General features: G+C 27.3%; 1 pseudogene; it reads right to left on the reverse strand.

The window, feature by feature from the left end:
* Positions 1-1683: 1683 nt before the first annotated feature.
* On the reverse strand, positions 1684-1789 carry LOC137811538 (small nucleolar RNA R71; annotated as a pseudogene).
* Positions 1790-23867: the final 22078 nt, after the last annotated feature.

Raw genomic sequence — 23867 nt, forward strand, 5'->3', positions numbered from 1 at the left:
AATACGAGTCTTTCAAAAAGCATTGATATTCCATTTGTTGGGTATCCTTGATTGTATAGATCCATGTGTGGTCTATATTGATGTTTATGGCTGATATTTGAAGGAGATTGAATGATTGTGACTTGTTGATTGAAATATCTTTTATTATACTTTTTCTTATGATGAAAATTTATTTCAATAGGTATTAAGGTGATATTTATCTATAACATTATCTTCTTGTTTGATATTGTTATTTTTATTTTATGCTTAAAGCTTGAACTTTTATTCTTAATTTAGATCTTTGGAATTGACTGAGAAGTATTTATGATGATATTCCCTAAATAAAAATACTTGATGTGTTTTAATACTATGAATATATTATAATATATCATATGCTTTATAACATCTTCTCTTAATGATAAGAAGTTTTCTAAATAATTGAGGGATCAATGTTTAGGAGATAATCTTAATAATTTCATATTTGAGGAATCAATGTGGATGACTCTTTGTTTTGCATCAATATCAAATAAATAAAAATGTTGTATGATTTTATTTACTAAAATACAGACAAGTGAGAAAGATTAATTTCAATCCCAATTCTATCAATCAAGTTCTCATAATCATTTACTCTTTACTTTGTTTTATATTTAAACTACAAGCACATTTTATTCAAACAATGTTCATATCTCTTGAATGAATTCATTGCACATATTTCAATATCTAGTGAATTTTACACATTAAAATTTTAAGAAAATTGTTCCTCATTGGTTCGATATCTATCTTGTAAAATTACTTCTAACTCGATATACTTGCCGAATTAGGTCAACAAGATTTTGACGTCGTTGCTAAAGACAATTTTTATTTAAGATTTTAAAGTTTAACTCACCAAGTATTGAAGATTTTTGTTTTTCTTTTACTTTTAAAAAGTATTTATTTTTTCTTTATTTTAAATTTTGTTTTGTCTATTTTTGAAAAAATAGTTATTTTTTTCTTTATTTTAAATATTTTTTGTTTTCCATTTATTTTTTAAAAAAAATATTTTTTCTTTTCAAATTTGTTGTTTTTCTTTTATTTTTAAAAACTAATTAGTTTTTCTATATTTTAAATTATTATTTTTTGTGTTAATCCTTGGATGAGCTAGCCTATGAGATATGATATTAAGAGTGTTTCTAAAGATCAACTACACTTGGATTTAGAAATTAAAAAGACAACTTAGATGAACAAGGTTAAGAAAAGAAAAGCGAGGAGAAGTTATTGAAGAATCTTCAACCACGTCTACTCGTCACATTGAACCAATTCAAGAAGAAAGCAGCATGGCTGAGGAAAGACAACCACCACCTAGAAGAACACTTGGTGATTATGCTTGCAACTAGGACTATGATACTTTTCCAACATTACAATACCTCGTGTTACTAATGACATTAAAGATAAAACCAACATCCCTTAGTTTGATCAGTATTCATCAATTCACTGGCATGAACCATGAAGATCCATATACATATTTGTCTACGTTTTATGAGATGGTTGGAACAATGGGCTTCCAAGAAGATGATATTGAATCTATTTATTTGCGTTTATTTCTTTTTTCATTGGCAGGTAAATCAAAAGAATGGCTCAAGTCACATCCAAATTAGAGCTTTACTAGTTGAAAAGATGTAGAGGAGAAGTTATTACAAATAATTTTTCCACTATCCTGTTACATCAAAACAAAGTCTAACATCTCTATGTTTAGACAAAGACCAGATGAACCTTTTTGTGAAGCTTGGGAGAGATTTAAAGTAATGTTGAGAATATGCCTAAATCACAGATTTGAAGATATTTCTCAATTGAACATCTTCCACAATGGCCTCAAACCTAATACAAAGATGATTTTGGATGCAGTAACTGGGGTACAATGATGGCTAACAATGTTGAACAACCAACAAAAATTATTGAAGCATTAGTTTCAACGGATTATCAAGCTCAACATGATTGACATATTGTACATAAAAAAAAAGGTGTTTGAGCTTAATATTTCAGATGCAATTCTAGCTCAAAATAATATTTTAACTCAGAGGATTGAAGCATTGACCAAACAAGTGTCAAAATTGCCTCAACAAATACTAGTCATACAATCTTCTCAGAGCCAAAATCAATCCATGAGATGTGATTTATGTGGAGGCGATCATCCAAATGGTCATTGTTCGTATCAAAACAACCCATCTGAAGAGGAAAGTCCACTACATGGGTAATCAGGGAACACAAGGTGGTTTCTCCAACAATAATAATTATCAAAATAATATGTCTCAAGGATGGAGAAGCAATCAAAATCAAGGTTTTGGGTGAAAGCAAGACGTTGGTCCATCGAACAGTCAAGCTCCTTTTCAACAACAACCACTTTATCCTTTAATTCAAGAGAGAACGAGCAAATTGGAGGATAACTTGGAGAAATTTATGCAAGCATTATTGTCCAATCAGAAGAAAATTGAAGCTTCGATAAAAAAATTTAGAAACATGGGTGGCACAAATTACTAAATTATTGGCAGATCAACAGAGTGATCCATTTCAGCAAACACTCAGACTAATCCCAATGAGCATTGCAATTTAATCACCACTAGAAGCGGTAAAGTTGTAGGAGAAGAGATTGATGAAGAAAGAAAAGAGGAAGAAGAAAAAAAGTAAGTTTAAGAGAAAAGAAGAAGAAGAAGAAGAAAAAAAAAAAGGTAAGTGTGAGAGAGAAGAAAAGAAGAATAAAAAAGTTAAAGAAAAAAAAGAGAAAAAGAAAAGAATGGAAAATAAAGAGAGAAATGCTCCCATGGTGAATCTACCCTACCCTCATGCTCCTTCAAGAAAAAGATAAGGAAAGATAATTTGCTATATTTCAAGATATTTTTAAAAGGCTCAGATTATTATTCCATTTACAGAGGCTTCAGATCAAATGATGACATATGCAAAATTAATAAAGAAATTGCTGACAAAGAAAAGGAGATTCATAGAGTAAGAGACTATAGAGTTGGAGGTTGGTTGCAGTGCTATTATTCATAAATCATTGCCCTTAAAATCCAAGGATCCAGGAAGTTTTACTATCCTAGTAACCATAGGTGTTTTACCTGTGGACAAGGGTTTACTGGATTTGGGGCTAGCATCAACTTAATGCCTTTGTCATGATGAAAAGGATAGGTGAGTTGGGGGTTAAACCCACCAGGATGACAGTACATTTAGTTGATAGATCAATTAAGTATCTATATGATGTGGTTGAAGATGTCCTTGTTTAGACAAATTAATGTTTCCTGTGGATATTGTTATAATGGACATAGAAGAAGACAAGGAGGTTCCCTTGATACTTGACAAACCTTTCATGAAAAATGAAAGAGTTATTATTAATGTTGACGATGAAAAGCTTAAAGTGAGAGTTAAAGATGATGAGGTAACTTTCAATATTTTTGAGGTTTTGAAACCTTCTAGTAAAGGGAAAGATTGTTTAAAGATAGATGAATAAAATGAAACCTTTTTTTGTAGCCAAAAGAGAGTTGCACACTTAGAATATGTTAGAGAAAGCTCTAAATTGTTTTATTCCACAAGGACTTAAAAAAGAGAAAAAATTATGTGCCTGAATCTGTGGAAAAGAAACTCACTGCCAATAAGTTATATGCATCATGCTTGAAGGAGAAAGACCAGGGTAACTAGGACGCAATTATAATAAAAAACGAGTTTAAACCTGGTCAACCAATCATGTTTAATAGCTCTAAGATAAAACTCCTACCTAGAAGGTTAAAGACAAATTGGTCAAGTTTGTGAGTTTCAAAGAAATAAGGACTGATGGAAGTATTGAAATTGAAAGTCTATACTCCAGAAAAATTAAAGTTGTAACCAAGAAAATGTTGCAATAAAGGACTTATCCACCGTGATTGAAACATGCATTAAGTTATATGACGTTAAACAAGTAATTTTTGGGAGGCAACCCAATGTTTTTATATTTTTTATGTTATGTTTTGTTTTTTTTTATGTTTTTTGTTTTGTTTCATTACATGATAAAATCATGTCTGAGATTGAACACAAAAAAACACTTCTTTTTTATGCACCTCCACCAAGGGCTTTATAATAGTATCCCTCAAGGGAAACAAAACCATGGATGACTACAAACAGTTTGGAGCATATGTTGCATGGATTGGGGACAAATATTCTTTTTCTAAGGGGCAGGTGCAACAGATGATGCTGATAATTATTTCCCTATTTAAGCAAATGGAGGTGGAGCAGGGCCATCCACAACTGGAGATGATGAATATGATACAAATCTGGATGAACTGTAAGAGGAGATTGATTCGAGCTTGAAAATAAATGGTTTTATCATTCTATTTTATTTTATTTTTCTAGTTTTTTTTTTCTTATTGTGTTAGTTTTCTATTTGCTCTATTTGTCTGGTTTTTAGGGTTAGTTTTCTAGTATTTGGCTTCTATTTTTGTTTTTTTTTTATGTATTTGGTTTGGTAGTATTTTCAAAAAATGGAATAATAATTGTGGAATTTTGGTAAATTAGACATTGTATTTTAATTTTTAAAACAATTAAGTGATGTGGAAAATGGTTAAAAAGAAATTATGTTGAGTTTATACGTGAATTGAGCTGAGATTTTGGGTATGAAAATCAAGCAGGAGGATTAGTTGGAATAATGAATGACAAGAAAGTGAGGAATTAGACCAAATAATCAAAGTGAGTGTGTGAATTTTAAATAGTTTGATAGTTTCACCGATGAATTGACAATTGTGGTTGCCTAATTTTTTATATTTGTGTTGCATCATAAAAGAATATGGAAATGATTAAGGCATTTGAATGAAATGATTAAGGCATTTGAATAAATTAGAATTAGAAAACTTAGAGCCAAATAGCTAACCTTTGTTCAAATTGATAACATTTTATTGTGATGCCCCTTTAAGCCAAGAATTTTTATTTCTTCTGAATCCTAAATGTTATATTTTTCTACCTGTTAACATACTTAGGGGAGGAGAACATAGATGCAATCTATATATGAGAGTGGTTGGTTATGATAAATGAAAAGAAAAAAAATTAAGAGATTTCTTTTAGAAGATTTTTGTTTTTGTTCTTAATTATTTTATAATAGTCTATTTTTATTTTCGTATTAGTTAAAAAAAAACAAAAGGGTGAAGATGGGTGTATTATTAATTGGGGATTAGATAACATAAATTGTATTTAAATTGTAGGTATGTTCTTCATCTTTTAATTATGCATTTTGTTATCTGAAAAACTAATATTTTTTGGAAACCCAACCTCATTACAACCTTGCAAATGACCTTAACATTTATTTTTCTAATTTGATTGTGATATGAAGAAAAAATGAATGAAAACTACGATTTGTTAAGATTTAGAGAAAATTGAGAAAAAAAAACACTTACATGTGAGAATATGAGAAGAGATTCTTTACTAATTGTCATTTCATTGTTACAGTTATTTATCTTGGAAATTGATCGCATTTATATCTTACTACATTTGGAGTTGGAAGCATCATAGGTTTGTCATTTAATCTATTGTCCAGTGAATGAGGCTATTTTGATAATTGAACCATGGTCTGGTTTATTTAGATTTATTTACTTTGCTTGAGGACAAACTAGATTCTAGGTTGGGGGAGTTGATAAGTGTCATTATTTAGTGAAATTTCATGCAAAAAGTTAGACATTGTTGATTACGCTACGACTCAACCCTAATTTGAAAATAATTAGAACTCAATAATATATTTTGGAGTTATGAGATTAATGGAACTATTTAATCCCAATTTTGTGTTATTTTTAGAAATTCAAGGAGATGTGAAGAAAATAGATATTTTATGAATAGAGATTTCACTTAGCCCAAACCCAATTGGATTAAAAAGGGGCGTATGGCAGAGAGAAAGGGACTGGAAGGAAGCAGTCGTCAAGGAGAAACATTATGAGTCTTTTTTTTTTTTTCCATCATATTTTGGTGCATGCAATGGCTACCATGAGTTTCTAATTCCTTTCCTTTGGGATTGAATGTAATCATTTTCAACTCTTATGTATTAATGTGATATTTTTCTATAACATTTTGTTCTTGTTTGATATTGTTATTTTCATGTTATGCTCAAAACTTGAATTTTATTTCTTGATTTAGATCTTTGGAATTGACTGAGAAGTATTTTTGCTGATCTAACCTAAATGAAAATACTTAATGTGTTTTAATACTAGAAATATATATATTATAACATCTTCTCTTAAAGATAAGAAGTTTTCTAAATAATTGAGGGATCAATGTGAATGACTCTTTGTGTTGCATCAATATCAAATAAATAAGAATGTTGTGTGTTTTTATTTACTACAATAGAGATGAATGAGAAAGATTAACTCAATCCCAATTCTATCAACCAAATTCTCATAATCATTTATTCTGCTTTTATTTAAATTACAAACACATTTTATTCAAACAAATTTCATATCTCTTAATCAATTCATTGCACATATTTCAAAGTCTTATGAGTTTCACATATTAAAATTTTAAGAGAATTGTTCCTTGGGGTTCGATATTCGTCTTTTAAGAAAAATTATTACTTTTGACTCGGTACACTTACCGAATTAGGTCAACAACTTTAACCATTTTTTTTCATAATTATGGAGAAGATTATTGGAATTGAGTTGAATTCAAATGAGAATTTGACAATTTACATGATAATTATGAAGAAAATGCAAACTACTACCACAATGGTTATAAAATTGAATGTTTGAATAGTCAAAATAAAGATAAGTTAAGTGACAAGAAATATGAGAAAGGAAGTAAGACTAGAAGAGTCTACATTGCATGGAATGATATAATGATGAAACCTCTTCAAGTACTTTTCAAAAGAAGATGAGAAAGTTAACACATTCTTGATGATTGGTTATGATTCTTCAAGTAATATAAATACAAAAGACTTTAAAACTGAAACTAATTATAGTCAAGTTTTGATGTTTTTAGTAAGATACACGAAGAAACTAATAAATTGACATTTTTAACAATAGAATGATGGGAATGTAGATCACTTATATTCCACAATTGTAGTGAGGAGTTTGTTAGATCCAACTACAAGATAAATTGTTAAGTTTAATTTAATTTATTGAATGTGATGATAGTCTCTTATGAATGATACAACACACGTAAGAACTAATGTCTTAATACTTACTAGCTTGCATCCAAATGAAGACATATTCATCACAAGTTTGGTATCATGGTATTTTATATTTTGCATGTTAAATAAAATTATATTGTTAAATATTTGAATAGAATTTAATATCTTATGTGTATATTTTTTAATTATGTTATTATGATATCATTTTAATTTCATAGAAGGAAGTGAGTGGGATGTGTAAACATCAAGTGGATAATCTTCCCTTACTAGTAATTTTTTATGGAGTTTTACATATATGTTATAGTATTTCTATACTTACTAAATTGATTCGACATATATGCTGTGATATTTTTTAACTTAATAAACCGATTGAATATTATTTTGTTAGGAATATTTTCTTAGAATGAGTGGTGATTTATCACATATTTAACTAAATATAAGTTGATTGTCAAGAGATTATTAATTCAACCAAATTTAAAAGAAATTTAAACTCATAATTTGTATACTTTTACATTAGATGCATAAGAGTTGTTATCTTAAAATAACTACTTGTTATATCATACCATTAGACTATCAATTTCTTTAATATGATAAATTTATTACTACTACTATTATATATTTTAAAATAATTTTAGATAAAAATAAATAATTTAATTATTGATTATAAGACTATTGGAAAGTAATAATTAGTTTTGGAATTTAAAACATTTAATAGAAAAATTATTTAAGCAATTTTTAAAGATTTTAAACATTAAATAAGTGATAAAATAATAAAATATAATATATTTTGTGATGGTTTTTATATTTTTATGGTACAATTTATTGAAATTAACTTTTATAAAAATATTAATTTCATTTGTACTATTTTTAATATAATTTTATTTTATTTGAGTTTATATTTTAAATAATTTGATTTAAAATTTGCAAAAAGAATTACAAATATAAATAAAATCTGCAACTAATTTTCAAGTAAGCATCCAACAATTTAACAACATTCTTTAGACGGACGACTATACCTATGCTCGACCGTTGTAATCCTGTTTTAAATCGCAACTAAATCTGGTGAAAATATGTTTTTGAGTTTTTAAAATTACAAATAGATTTTTCAATTTTCAAATTAAAATATTTTTTCAAATTTAAAAATATAATTTTAATCTCTTAAATTTCATAAAAATTATTTGTAATTAATGTAATGAAAGTGAGAAAAAGTGGAATTTCATTACCAACATTTGACATGTGTCCACTCTTTAACATGACGTTCACATCTCCGTTAAATTTTGACTCTAAACATACATTTTTTGTTTTTTAAATTGAGAGAATAAAATAATTTGTTTTTCATTATTGACTATCAGAAATAGATTTACACCAAATTTTAAGAACTAATGACATAAATTAAGCCTGAATAAATTAGATGGTAAAAATTGATGAAACTAAGACACTAAATAAGATATAAATATATTTTTCAACATCAAGTCTATAGATAGTATTATTAATGTTAATCTTCGCATCGCATTCAAAATATTGTTAATTTTGGATTTCAAAATCACCTCAAAAGATTAATAGATGAAATTGTATTTAAATTATATTTGACCTCAACTCTTAAATGATGTGAAATTTAGTTACATATGAATAAATTCCAGAGTATTAAGGAAACAAGAGTTTGTCTACATATTTATACTTTTATTTTCCCGTCTAGTACCCTTTTTGTTTTTATTTTTCTATCTAGCACCCTTTTGTTTTTATTTTCTTATCTAACACCCTTTTGTTTTTATTTCCATATCTAACAATGTTTCAAAAGTAAAAAAACAAATAATAAATTAAAAATAAATGAGAATTTTTATTTATTTATGTTTTTGTTTTTATATTTTATTGTTGCTGTTTTTTATTTTCTATATTTATTTATTTTTACATTTTTTTCTTCTCATTTTTAAGCATCAAGTGTAGTATTTGCATTAGTTTTTTTAGTGAATTTAAATATTTATAAAATTGAAATAGAAGAAAATTTGAAAATTGAAAATTAAAAATTAAAAATGAAATATATAAAAAATTATGAAGAAATAAAATATTTTATTGGTATTTTGATGTAAGTAAATATTATGGGTAAAATAAATGTAAAATTGTAACATTATTTTGTTTTTTTTTTTGTATTTTTATAGTAAATTTTAATTTTGGAGAATAAATTATAATACATTTGTAAATATATTTTTATAATAAAATTTGGATGAAAAAATTATAATAAATTATAATATTGGTATTTTTTGTTTGTTAAAAATATATTAAAATAAGTAATAGTAAAAATTAAATAAAATTGTTTGGATATTTTATAAAAAAATATTAACTAAATAGTTTAAAAAATTATAAATTAAAATTAAGTTATTCATGATATGTGTGTAATAATAAAATAAATTAAGTAAATAAATTCATTATTAGGTTTAATAAAAAAATAAATGCATAAATTATAATTTTAAAATAAAAATTAAGAAAATAATTATATTTAAATTGAAAGATTATGTAAATAATGAGTTATTTATAAATATATGTCATAATTTATAATAATAAATATTATATAATCATATTTAATTATAAATAAATATAAAAAGTTATAAAGAGAAATGAAATATGTGATTAACACTAAAATAAAATAATTTTTAAAATTAAATTAATAAATTAAAAATAATTGATAAATTTAAATTTTGGATGCATTAAAAAAAATAAATGTATTAGTTGTAAAAAAAAATATTTTCAATGTTTAAAATAGTTAGAAATATAATTATTGAAGAAAGAAAAGATTTTTTACAACAAAAAAAAAGTAATAAGGATGTTCCCCACTTCTTGTCATTAATTATGTTTTATTTTGGACAAATTATTTAATGTACCATTGAAGAAAATATTAAATGAATGACCATCTTTAATTTATTTTCCTTTTTATGTTCAAGATATACTACATCATTTCTATAATTAACAACAATTCACAACTAATAAACATGAAAACATTTAAAAACAATTCTCATTTATATTATTTAAATCTTATGTATTGTCTTTTTTTTCACCATTAACTAATATATAAATTGTATTTTAATTAATGTTCACGCATATTTCATTTCTTTTATAATTTTTTATATTTATTTATAATTAAATATGATTATATAATATTTATTATTATAATTTATGACATATATTTATATATAACTCATTATTTACATAATTTTCAATTTAAATATAATTTTTTCTTAATTTTTATTTTAAAATTATAATTTATACATTTATTTTTTATTAAACCTAATAATTAACTTATTCACTTATGTTTTTTATTATTATATACATATCATCAATAAAGAACTTAATTTTTATTTATAATTTTTTTAACCATTTAGTTTATATTTTTTTATAAAATATCCAAACAATTTTATTTATTTTTTACCATTATTTATTTTAATATTTTTTTAACAAAAAAAATACCAACATTATAATTTATTATAATTTTCAAAACAAAATCATGACAAAATTTCAAACTCTAGAAGAGATAATAACTCGATAATTGACTATCTTAATGAAATAGATGTCGAAAAATTATATCAAATTTAGGGAAAAAAGAAATTCAAAGATTTTTATTAGTTTAAAGGTTATAATAAAATAGTTTTTCTAGTCATTAGAATGTTTCGGTAGAAAAATAGTCTTAAAGTAGATATGATACAATTAAAATGACACATGAATATTTTATTATTAAAAGGGAAAAACTATATAAATAGAAATTTAGTTATTCAGATTTCATTTTAAAAGAATCGCCACCTCTCTAGCAGTTTCTTTTTCCTTTCCGCTCCCTTCTCTCTAAGATTCTGACCTCCTCGCTTATCAGTTTGACGATCAAAGTCTGCCATTGGACTCCTGGAAGTGAACTCTACGCCCAATCAAAATCCCAGATAGAGTAAGTTCATTCTTGACTCATTTTCCTTTGAGTTAGTTTTGATCGGGTTAGGATTACCTTTTAGTTTAAGTTTGCATGTGAGGTTTTTATCTTCAGAATTAGTCTTTGTTAGATCAGGGTTCTAGTGATATAGTTAGATTTATGATCAGGACTTTGTGGTGTAGGTTAGGTTATCTTTAAGCTTTTGGTGGGTTGAAGCTCTTGGTGAGAGAAGATAGTTTTATTTTTAAAATAGAACCCTATGTTAGAATATCTGGATGTGGGGTGACGTGGTCACCCATTCCAAATTTTGCTTGTAGGATTGTCTCTTTTGAAAAGTAAAATAATATATTGACTGGAATGATTGATTTTGAATATTTTATATTGATTTTAAGGTGAATAATTTGTTGAAAGTGTTTTTGATTGAGAAGTGAAAGTGTTTGAATGAGATATAATGAGTTGAACTATTTTTGAATATTTTGTTGAATTATATGTTTGATTTAGAGAGCATATGTTTGGAACTTAGTTATGTGTTTAAGTGAATTTTGAGATATATTTGGATTGTTTAGAAAGTTTAAAATATGATGTGATTGAATGGTGCATGTTAAATTATGTATGTAATGAGGTGAAAGTGTGATCAAGACATAGTATTTTTAGAAAAGGAAATACTGTGTTGGGATTGTTATTAGGGTGTATTGATTTGTGAGTGTCCTGTGAATGAGACGATTCTGACTCTACTGATACAATTGAATCACATAGATGAAGTTATTCAGTGTGTGAGAGTCGAAGGAGGTTCATTTGGTTGAGTCTGAGGTTTGAAAGAATGGATAAGAGCATATCAAATGGATTTATCTTGTCATATGAGATGATGAGATATTGAGATTGATTATGCGCATGCATGACTCTGTGGATTCATAATGAGTAGTATGACAGGTGCATGTCTCTAAATGCTAATTTCAATACACGAGTATTCCGGAAGTAGAGTCAATTGTTTATATGTTGTGAGTCAATAGAAATCTGACATGAGAAAGATGAGTTGTGAATTTCTTGATGATTATGTGAAATGTTTGAGAAATTGTATGAAAATTTATGAATTTTGTGTATCAATTTGAAATTTAAATTATTTAGAAAAATTTGTTATAGCTAACTTATCCTGTTATTTGTTTGTTTGTGTTTATTTCTTTATTTGTGATGATGGTATTGTATAGGGGAGTATATGAGATTGCAGGTAATTCCTAAGTGAGCAGCTCGAGGATGTGATAATTTTAATTTGAATGCTTTGTTTGTTTTTAAAACTTTTGATGTATATATTAAAATCCCTATGAAGAGGAGTGATATTTTTTTTAGATACAATTATGAGATAATTATATATATTCATATGTTAAGTAGATAGTGTTTATTTTATTTTTATTTTATTATATATAGATAAAAATTAGGAAGGTTAATAATTATGTTGGTTCGTAATCAAAGTGAAAAGATAAATTATTAGTTGGGTTAGAACACATTCACGGGAAAAATTGAACCACTTAAATTAAATTAATTAAATTTGTATAGTTTCGAAGTAAAAATTGTTAGATTGATTCATATCAATCCAATGAATCACAAAAATTAAAATATAATAAATAATTTTTTTATTTTTTATTTGTTTTGGTAAAATATAGTTTTTCATAGTTAAAATTTTAATTTTTAGGAAAATTAGGTTTTAATCGATTCTCTTAAACAGATAGTTAACTGCTATATTGTGTGTGGATAGTTAAACTGACGTGATAATTATTTATTTGACACGTTTTTTAAATACATAAAGTTTTGAGCATATTTTATTTTAGTAATAAAACTTGTTATGATTTTCGTTTTCCGTATATTATCTAACATTTAAATGGTTTTTATGTTTCGATTCTTCTATGATTGAATGCGTTCTGTCATCAAGTGATGATGTAATATTAAATTTAATAACATTTTATTATGTTTGTTGACAATTAATTGTTTAATGATTTTTATCTTTTAGAAGTTACTTGGTACAATTTTTTTTAATTAAAATTTAAAATAACTGTAACGATAAAAACCGCAAAAGGCATTAATTATTAAGAACATAATTAACTATTTATTTTTATTCTTGTTTTTAAAAATAATAGGAATGTGAAGCGAAGGCAAGCATTTCACGAGCTAGATTCAAATTCTTCTTTTTCTTTCTTTCTTTCTTTTTTACTATTTTTCAAATTCAAATTACTAAACCAATGAATTTTCTAATAGAAAAAAAATAATTTAATCATTAAAGTAACTACCTAAATTATCCCACAAATAATATATGTTAACCAATCTAAGAGTACTGTCAATTTTTTTTGTTGGTGAAACCTCCTTAACTCATTGTGCCATTGTGAATTTGATGTAATATTATGCTATCTTTTTTGGTATGAAAAACTAACCGATTGAATATCAAAATATATATTAATTTAGATACTATTTTATAAATTATATAATTATTAATATTTAAAGTAATTTTTATTATTAATAAAAAATAAAATTAATTTTTAAATTTATATATAATAATAGTTACCTACTCTATTTTAGATTTTAAATTAATTTTAAAAACTAAAATAATTATTAGCTAAAATCTCTAACTAATTAAAAATCTTTGATAGTTACTAACTAAAATATCTTCATGCTAATGTTAGATATTTAAAAATTAATTTATAAATTTTTATTAATAATAAAATTACTTTAAATACTAATAATTTTTAATTTATAAAATAACATATAATATAGTAGTTATATTAATTAATTATTTTTTATCTTTAAAATTATTTTTTATTTAATAATTAATTTTAATGAAAAAAATGTCATAAACTTCTTATACGACAAAGATACTTTACCCTCTCTGTTTTTTCTATCCCTCTATATGTATACATTATTTAAGGGAATGTCAAATAATAATATCAACCAGTAATTATAATTTAGAAGGTAAATCAATATAATTATCTATCACACCAATATTTGGTTAAAACTATATTTATCATCATCATCATATTCTTTCAAATAAAAATTAACAAAATTTTGTTATCTCAAATCAGCTAGTTCAATGGATTTATACCAACTTTTTTGCATTATTGAGTTTTAGGATTGAATAACATTGTTGATGATGGATTCCTAATTTAATTCATGGCAAGTTCGGTTCAATATTTCACAACAAATGTAGAAAAATTATATTTAAGAAATGCATGTAAGGTATTAATTATTATATATATTTGAATGATTTTCACCACATGTCCATGCAGTATATTTGAAAGAAATTATAAATGCAAGACTAAAGTATTTTAACCTAGATGGTATTGCATGAGAAGAAGAAAAAAAAAACTTTTTGAAAGTGGGTGAAGTAGGTGAAGAAATGCATGCACAAAACATAATCATTTGAAACATCAACCTAAGATTACATATGATGATTCAATTTGTGAAAGGGGAAGACAAGGTCATGGATTTTGGATCCTAATTTTTGGCCTTATATACTAGCTTGTGTGTGCATGGCCATTATATGAAGACACAATCACTCCCCACTAAAATGATTTCATGAGGAAGTGAAAATTTTGAAATGCTATGAAAAAATATCTTAGTGAGTATAGAACCCTAGGAAATTGATGGTGATGCATATTGTAGGACCAGCTATTTAGGGTGTCCTTTCGGCAGGAGGTAGTTGCCATAGGTCACGGCCCTTAGGTAGGTAACGACCATACGTGGCGTCTAACCACAGTAGTGGTCACATCATAGTATTTGATTTGAACTCCTTTTCTGCAATTTTTCTTAATCAATTTTTTATATTTTTAACGTTGTTGGGTTAAGAAAATAATTTGGGTTTACATAGGAATTTATAGTAAATTGAGTGCTAACGTGTTTTATTTATATATAAAAAAAAGAATTAACAGTGCCTAACGCCGTTGCTAGCAGTAAATGCATCGATCTGATAAAATGTTTGAGATGCAGAATTTTTCATTGGATTCCGTGTGAGGGTTAAAAAAGTATGAAGTGAATAATAATATACTAGATTGGTTAATGGTGTCGATCTTAACAGTTTTTGTTAGGAAAACGTTAAATGTTTTGTTGACGTGTTAAAGTAGCACCATTCAAAAATGTTTTCTTTTTTTATTTTCAACCATAATCTCCGCATCATATTTACATCTACTCATTTCACACTATAAATATAACAATCATTTATTTAAATCCAGATATTTATATTATTTCAGAAATTTTATAGCCTAGAATCGTTATGTATCCATAGTTTATGTGAGATGTGCTTTACAATATTTGGTGCAAACAAAATAGTGTACACGAGAAAGAAAGCGAGTGAAAGTGAATCACAATGTGAGTTGTTTGCAACGTCACAAATATATGTAGGATTTTTTTGAAATGATAGTGTCGTATTTGTGTTACAGGATGAAAACAAATGAGGTTAAATGTTATATATTTTTTTTCTTTCTTTCTCATTGAAATAGTAGTAAACATTTATTTTTATTTATTTATTTATTTTATTAATATTTTCTCATCCAAATTCAGGTTTCATTTTAAAATAAATGTAAAAATATTTTTCTTTCTCCGTTACGTTTTTTTTTTAAAAATTGACATCATCCTTCATCAGATTTAGACTCCTATAACTAAATAAAGTAAAATTGTTTGATCAAATCTTTTATTTGAATATGTTTAATTTTTTATTTATTTTTTGTTATGTCACATGTTGAAATCCGTAGATAAATTTCTCACTATCATAAATCTGTGGATCCGTTGATAATATTACCCATGCTTATAAACCCATGGATACATCATATATACCTACAAACCAAATTCTATGGGTAAATTCGTAGATAAATCCTACAAACATCAAATATATAATTATTTTTATTCTTTTACACATGTACAATGAAACATTCAAACATAATCCAAATCCAGGATATGTAAATTAATTTTAAATAATTTATCACTAAATTTATTGCACCTATAATATTTAGTACAACAATAAAATATCATCCAATACAATACCTAATTATAAAATAAAACTTAAATTTAATTTTAAATTCAAACATAACATAATTCAAAAGTTAAGTCAAGCTGAAATATAATTCACAATCCAAACAAACTTGAAATAATTTCTATATTTAGGAAGTATAATTTACATTAACATTATTGACGAATATTATCAATCTTTGATATTGAAAAAATTCACCCTCAAATAAAACATTGATTCCTAGGTGTAAGATTAACTTAGATCCATAGTGGTATAAATGAATCCTTAGAAAATATTCAATAATATTACATTTATTAGTGCGACCAACCTAAACTCAACTTTCAACAAGGTTCTAATAGCCTTTTTTCTTGGAATTGAATCAATGTCAACCAACCAAGTCAATTGAAATGGTTAGTTAATAGGGGAATAACCGTGTAGATGGTACTTTTCCTCTAACCAAAGTTTATGGGAATATTTACCAAATATTGTTATCAATACACCCTAAACCCTTGGTCAGGTTTTTATGAAAGACTACTTCTAATTCTATCCATTGCTTCACCTACAATATTACTAATAAGATACAACAAAAAGCTATCAGTTAACATTGAACTATGAGTTTCCAACTCATTGTAAAATGTTTGAATGAATGCTAAGAAGGAAAATTCAAAGGAGAGGTGATTTAGAGAGAACAACCACTAGAAGGTCTAACGTCAAGTCCATAAGAAGTTTATTCACTCTTTCAAAAGAGCTAATATATTTGATCCATCAACCCTCTTAAATTGTTTATTTTTAAAAGATAAATGGAAAGTTTGACAATCCTTTCTTTTAAAGGGAAAATACATTTTCAAATAACTATTCCAAGCCAATATAACACTTACATATTCAAGCCTTTCATTGATACACACACCCTTTCTAATCCAAGATTCTTTCTATAGCCAGAAAATTTTACATTGCACCTCTTACATATTTTTAAAGTTTACTGGTATATAAGGAGAAACACTAATTTGGAAAAAATAGTGACAATGCTGCTAGCCACTTTGCAAATATAAGTAATACTTTAATTGCAAAGAAATATACAAAACAATACCACTAAATACTTATAATCATATAATCAATGGACACTTCATATCAAAAGTCAGTGGTCTCAAAGAGTTTAGAGTGCAATAAGATAGGGGCATTTTAGGGTTCTTTGACTACTGCTGGAGAGCACACAAATCACTGTGGTACTCGAGAAAAAGAGTAAGCCGCTTAGAGGAGAGGTTGTTAATGTCCCCACCTTCACCCGCTTTTAGAAGTGGATTCGAACCACTAGACTTTATTTTTTGAGGATACATTGATTATGTTCAACTGTTACCATTCTATATATGCCTTTTTCGCCTTAAACCCCTTATCCCAGATAAGAAATGTATGCAAACGATGTAGGAATCGAAGTTGAGTGATTCAGTAAGCTAGAAGAGCAATTGAGACAGATAGGGAGCATGCCATTCAAGGGCTGGTTTTCCTATTTATTTGAAATATTATCCCGTCGTCACCTTGTAAAAAGCTAATGCGACACCAAATTATTATTTCTATTAATAAATTTAGGACCAACCGGCACACAAAGGGGTGAACCCACCTTGTGGAAACTCCTGCACTGAATATTCTTTGTGTGTCTTGAATGTGTGTGAAATTCGAATACTTTCTAAATTTGTATAAATTTGAATGTTGATGCTTTTAATCCACTTAACTCAAATATTTGTTCAAATCTATATTGTTGCACCTTATTCTTATTAGTAGACTCTCTATAAGGTATCTTCTCCTTTGATGATATCTTGCATCTCTTGAGCATTTATATGATATTGTCCCTCTTCAAAATACTTCTATATTTTTATGATATTGGACTTTGAAGCTTGAAACTTCTCCACTTGATCTTTCCATAAATATTGTATTGTTCTTTCATCTTTTTCTCTGTTAGACGCTTTAAGAGGAAACTTTTTTTATTTGAAGGTTTCAATGTATCTTAATCATTTGTTGAACCTTGAAGTCTTTCTATATTTGTATATTTTTAATCATTTAAGCTTGATTTTTCTTTTCTCAGTGTTTGCACAAATCTCATTCTGTAACACCTTTGTTTTCCCATTAAGTGCTCTATATATAAACTTTCAATTTGATATAACTTTGTATCTTCATGCTGTAAATAATTTTTTGAAATAATTTAAACATTATAATCAATAATAATTTAATCAAATGAGTATCACTGAATCATAAACTTTTAATTCCAAAATATAATTTATAAAAAATTTCTATTCAAAAACCTTATAAGTCTGTATAAGTTTTAAATGTGGAAGGAAAACTAAGATTTATTTCTCAAAAACTTAATTTCAAAATCAAATATGTAATAAATCATATCTCTGTTTTTTTGAAAATATTCTAGTTTAACACTGTATTTTTGAAAAATTTTCAATCCTTGTTTCATTTTGATCATTGAGGCGTATCAATACATAGTATAGTTTATAATCATCATATAATATATATATATATATATATTATTCAATAATCATTAAAAAAATTAAGATATATATTTTTCGAATTGTTTTGTTTCACGTTCCCATAAATAATTTATCATTCATTTGAATAAAAAATTTGATTTGTATAAGTTAATATTATCAAACGAGGTTAGAAAATAATCTAGAAATGTTAGAAAACATTTTTATAACACAAATATTAAGTTTAAACACTCCTTGATACGTTAGACTGTTTAACATGTAGAAAATGAAGAGAGTGTTTAACATGTAGAAAATGAAGAGAGCGTTTAACATGTAGAAAATGAAGTGATTGTCTAACAAGTTCATTGTAACTGTTTCTTCTAACTCGTTGTTTCCTTTGGAACCGTATAGTATGTTGAGCATCTAGAGAATATCTAGTGAGACCGTCTAACACGTCTTTGTACTATGAAATAATCTATCAGGTCTTTGCACAGTGAGACTATCTAGCGTTTTATGTAGATTTTGACTTTACTTACTTGAACAAGAGACTGTCTAATGAGCTTAATTCTAAGAAACCGTTTAACAATTTTAATATTGTAGGACCATCTAACAAGTTTAATCTTGATAGACCATCTAATGTGTATTTGTCATACAATAACTTTTTTAAAAACCTTAACATATCTTGTAGTGTTTATTATCATCAAAACTCATAGACTCTCTTATTATAAGACTATCTAATGGGTATTAGATTGTTTATCTGGTACTGGACCGTGTAACGTCTTAACAAGTGTCTAGCATTGTAGCTTAGGTTCTAGTACATTAACTAACTTCCGTGGTCAACTATTTCATTCAGAACCAAATCCAACCTAGATGAAAGTAGAAACTTGATTATTGATTTGGTTACCTTTAACATCTTAAGCTAAATCTTTGTTATTTCACGACCATTCATGTAGATTATAGAATTCCCATTACTCACATCCATCTCAGGCTTCCCTCTAATACTAAGCTTCAAACTTATTATCTCATTAGGCTTCTCTCCCTCCTGATATCAATCTGCTACATCCAAATTCAACAAAACAATAAACCAATATAATAAAAGTAGTCTTCATATAAAACCAAAGACAAACACTAATACAAACATAAAACACTAGATATTGGGGCATTAAATGGCCATGGGGATCGAGACTAACGTGTTGTGATAAACCACTAATTCACTTCCTCATTCAATGCTCTTGATTATAGATTTCAATTTCATATTTGGGAACGAGGGTTTGGTTTCATATTGGGCATGGATGCAACTTGGAAATAAACTTTTCGGTTACATTTGGGAACAAGGTTTCAATTTCGAATTTGGGATTCAGTTTCATTTTCAATTTCAATTTTAGGACTGAATCAATGAAGATGTTGGAGATTTGGAACCAACATGCATTGTTGGGAATTTGGGAACCAATCGTACGTTTTGGATGTTGGACAATTGAGTACCAAAATATGATGTGAGTTCTTGGGGATTGGAATGCAATTTTTTAATTGTATTTAATTTTACCCATGGATTTCAAAATATTACCCATGCTAATTGTTTTTCCACCATAAAACATTTGTAGGTAAATGGTTGATGATTAACACACTTTTCCATATTTTCTTATTTTGGTCAATAATGATATTACATACAGATAGATGAGTGGTTACAATAAAATTTTCCACTATAATAAATTAATGGGTAATTTATCTGTGGGAAATTGATATTTTGAATGAAACTAATGTTTGAAGTAAATTGAGTATGATTTGATTTATTTGCTGTGAAAGTTTGTGTTGAATTGAATCAATCTAGAAAACTAAGATTTTTGTTGATTAAAATGTAATTTGCTCTGATCTTTGGTTAAAGATATCTTTTCTTTTTGAACTATTTAAAACGAGTTTAAGTTTACTTGAGTACTTTTAGAACTCTGAATAAGATTAAGATAATTGACTCTTGGAATTGATAGTTTTCAAAACTAATAAGAAAGGGTATGAAGAACCCAACTTGATGTAGTTCAACTAGTTTTAGAATTCTACAAATAATGCAAACTCGTTTGGTGTCCCATATACTCGTTGGAAAATTTTGAAATTAGAAAACCTAAGAGCATTGATTATTGGAAAGCCACTTTTGTTGGGTGAATTTGGTCTTGGTGGTTTGCTCGATGGACAAGTAATGTTTTTCCATAGGAGAAATTTAGGAAATTAAAAACAGAGAGCATTGATTGTTGGGAGAAATGATTTATTCGTTGTGTGAGCAATGTTCTCGTTGGGTGAAATTGGTCCTAGGGCTCGGTTGCTAAGCAATTTAGTGACTCGCTAGGCAAGGATGTATGTTGTGCATAGGTGAATCATGATTGTGAGATGTTCTAGTATTTTTAAAAGTTAAATTTCTGTATGATTATATGATTTATTGGGATGTTGAATGAATTATTAATCATGCAGAAGTATGATTGAGACATAGTATTTTTGGGAAAGGAAATACTGTGTTGAGATTATTTATGATATGCATTGAATTAGAGATTCATCTAGAATCATATAGATAAAATTATTAGGTGGTGAGACTCGATGGAGGTTCATATAAATGAATGTGGTTTGAAAGATAGTTGGTCTAACTGGTCATATTGATTATTGATTTACTCTGTCATATGAGAGAATTTAGTTCCTATATTCATGAAGTTCTATGGAGAGATAGTACAAGGAAGGTAATATAACATGTACATATCTCCGAGTCAAATTCAACGCATGTGTTTTCCAGAAGAAGAGTTGAACATCTGTGTATGTATGTTAGTAGATTTCTGACCTGAGTGACAAAATATGAATTATTTTGTAAAAACTTAATTGTTTAGTATAATGTAAGGGATGAAGTTTGAAAGTTTGAGATGTTTGTAACTTGTTTGAATTGAATTTTAAATTCATGTTAATATCTTTTAAAAATCTTTAGCTTACCTTTTTTTGTTGTATTTATTTAAAATTTGATGATCGTGTGTTATGCAAGAACATGAGATAAAACTTTATAATCAGCAGATGAGATTTTTTTTTTCTTTTGATGTTCTGTTTTAACATATATGTATATTTAAAAATCCAAGAGATATCATTTTGTAAATATTTAATAATAATGTAAATGATATACATTTTCGCACATCCACATATATATATATATTCACGTGTATCATATAATTTTGTAGATAATGAAACTAAGAATGTTATGTTAAAAGTCAAGTTAATTTTTTAAATTTACTAGAAAATTAATAGTAATAAATTACTATTTTGATGAAAAATTAACTAGGCACAAGACAATTGGATCACCTAGTAATTTTGAAGACACTAGTCCCACATTTTGTGAGGGAATAATAGTGATGGGTAAAATTGATGAATTGTCCTAAAAAAAGATTGTTAAAAGGAAAAGATGAAAGGGTTTGTGGTTAGTTGGGAAGGACCATGGGAGAAGAGTTACACGTGGATATGTGCTAGAAAGTGGCACACCAAGGTGTGTGAAGCTTATGTTATGAAGGTGGAGAATCCTAGGTGTTTATAAAAATCCACACTGGTTCCATTTTATACCAAGTACTAAAAATTTAACTGGATCGCCACCACCGCCGGTGTCCAATGGAATCTCTCATGTGATGTTGCAAAAGTACTCCTCATAGAGCCACTCTCATACACAGTCCAAGTACTGTGTGATCATTAAAGTGGGAAAGTCTACCATCATTATAATCAGTACTTTGTCGTTGAAATACACACCACACATAATAACAATAATAATAGTTTTGGATTCTCATAACTTGTAAAAGTCATCTAGTAGATTATCTACTTCACTCACACTGCACTTGTTGGAATAGTAGTTGGCTTTGTGGACTCAACTGTTTCAAACCAAAAGAGCAACATTTTCGTGCCTTCACAAATACCCTCGCCACGATTGCATGCCACAGTGAAATATACCTATTTTACCTTTTCTTTCCCAATATGGTCATTTTACATGTCCTGATAAAAAAAATGTGTCACTGTAAAAAATATACCTTTTGCATTTTCTTTCCTAATATGGGCTATTCCACATCCCATGATAAAAGATGAGACCATGGAATCAATACATATCTTGTGCACTTTGGTAAATTCATGATGGTATTATAGCAGCTTCCGCCACCACCAACACAAGTTTATCTGAGGGCCCCAATCAACTGACTAAGTTGTGTAATTGAGACTAAAAATCAAGATGCACAAGTTCCTTTCCAAGATAAAGATGTCCCTTTGTAATCTCAACTTGATCAATCACTTTATGGATGGGGACACTAATTAACATAGTAAAAATTGTGGAGATTTTCCTCCACACAAGCCAAAAAAACTTCACAAAAACAGTCTTTAAAGTAAAGACTTTGTTAAAGTATTATGTTAGATGAATCACGAAACTAATAGTTCTAATTAATCTACAATATAACATCCCAGTAATTGTGGCGACCTATGTGGGACTTTTAAGACTTTAACTCAGACAGTGCAAAATGTGATGATCTTACTGAAGTTGGAAGTACATACATATAAAGATACAGTAGGAGGAGCAAAAATCTTTTGTGGTTGAGTTGAGGCAAGACATGAAGAGTGAAATAATAACTGCTGGACCAGACATAGATTTCTTAATCAACGGCTTCTCTAATTGCTAAATATTCTCCAGAATCAAATCTATTGAATGTCACACTTTGCCTGCACTTTTAGTTGCAGAACAGACATGTATTGGATTAGCTAGTAGAGTGATAGGAGACCGGATCAGCCACCTAGTATTTGCAATTTGTCTGCCTATGTTGCTCCGTCCAAGTTGTGGTGGGGTTGTTGCTTCTCTTAAACGGCCAATATTAGGATGTCATGTATGACTATTAATTGGTTTTTTGGTACTTCAGGCATCATGATGTACATTGGCTTTGTGTGCATTTGAGCAAATTAAAAATGGTAACATGCTTAAGTCTATAAAAATGCAACCAAGAGTTTAGAACCACATGTGTAAGTTAACAGATTTTAAATCACAGTTTTGTTGCTGTCTTTGATGATACTGGAAATGATAGACAAATATAGTTTATACTACCTCAAATGTAATAGTATTATTGTGTCATGGAAACTCAAAATCTTGATGTTGTGGCTAAAATGACAGACATTTTTTAAAACCTTTCTAACTACTAAAATCTAAGTAATAATAGAACAAAAGCTTGTTATTGGACTCCTACAAGAGTTTAGGTACACGAAGGCTGCCACACCATAAGAAATGGCAATTAGAAACAAATTCAGAGCTTTAAAAGCATTACTCCTGACAGTTTACAGCAACTAAGCTGTGTGTGTATTTTATATATATAAAATTTTGTATTGTAGTGAATAATAATCAACAAAATATTATTGTTTTTTTTTTCTGGGGGAGATTTTTCATGTCGTACC

The sequence above is a fragment of the Phaseolus vulgaris genome, chromosome 11, assembly GCF_051622355.1.
Source record: "Phaseolus vulgaris cultivar YP4 chromosome 11, ASM5162235v1, whole genome shotgun sequence".
Classification (NCBI taxonomy): Eukaryota; Viridiplantae; Streptophyta; class Magnoliopsida; order Fabales; family Fabaceae; genus Phaseolus; species Phaseolus vulgaris.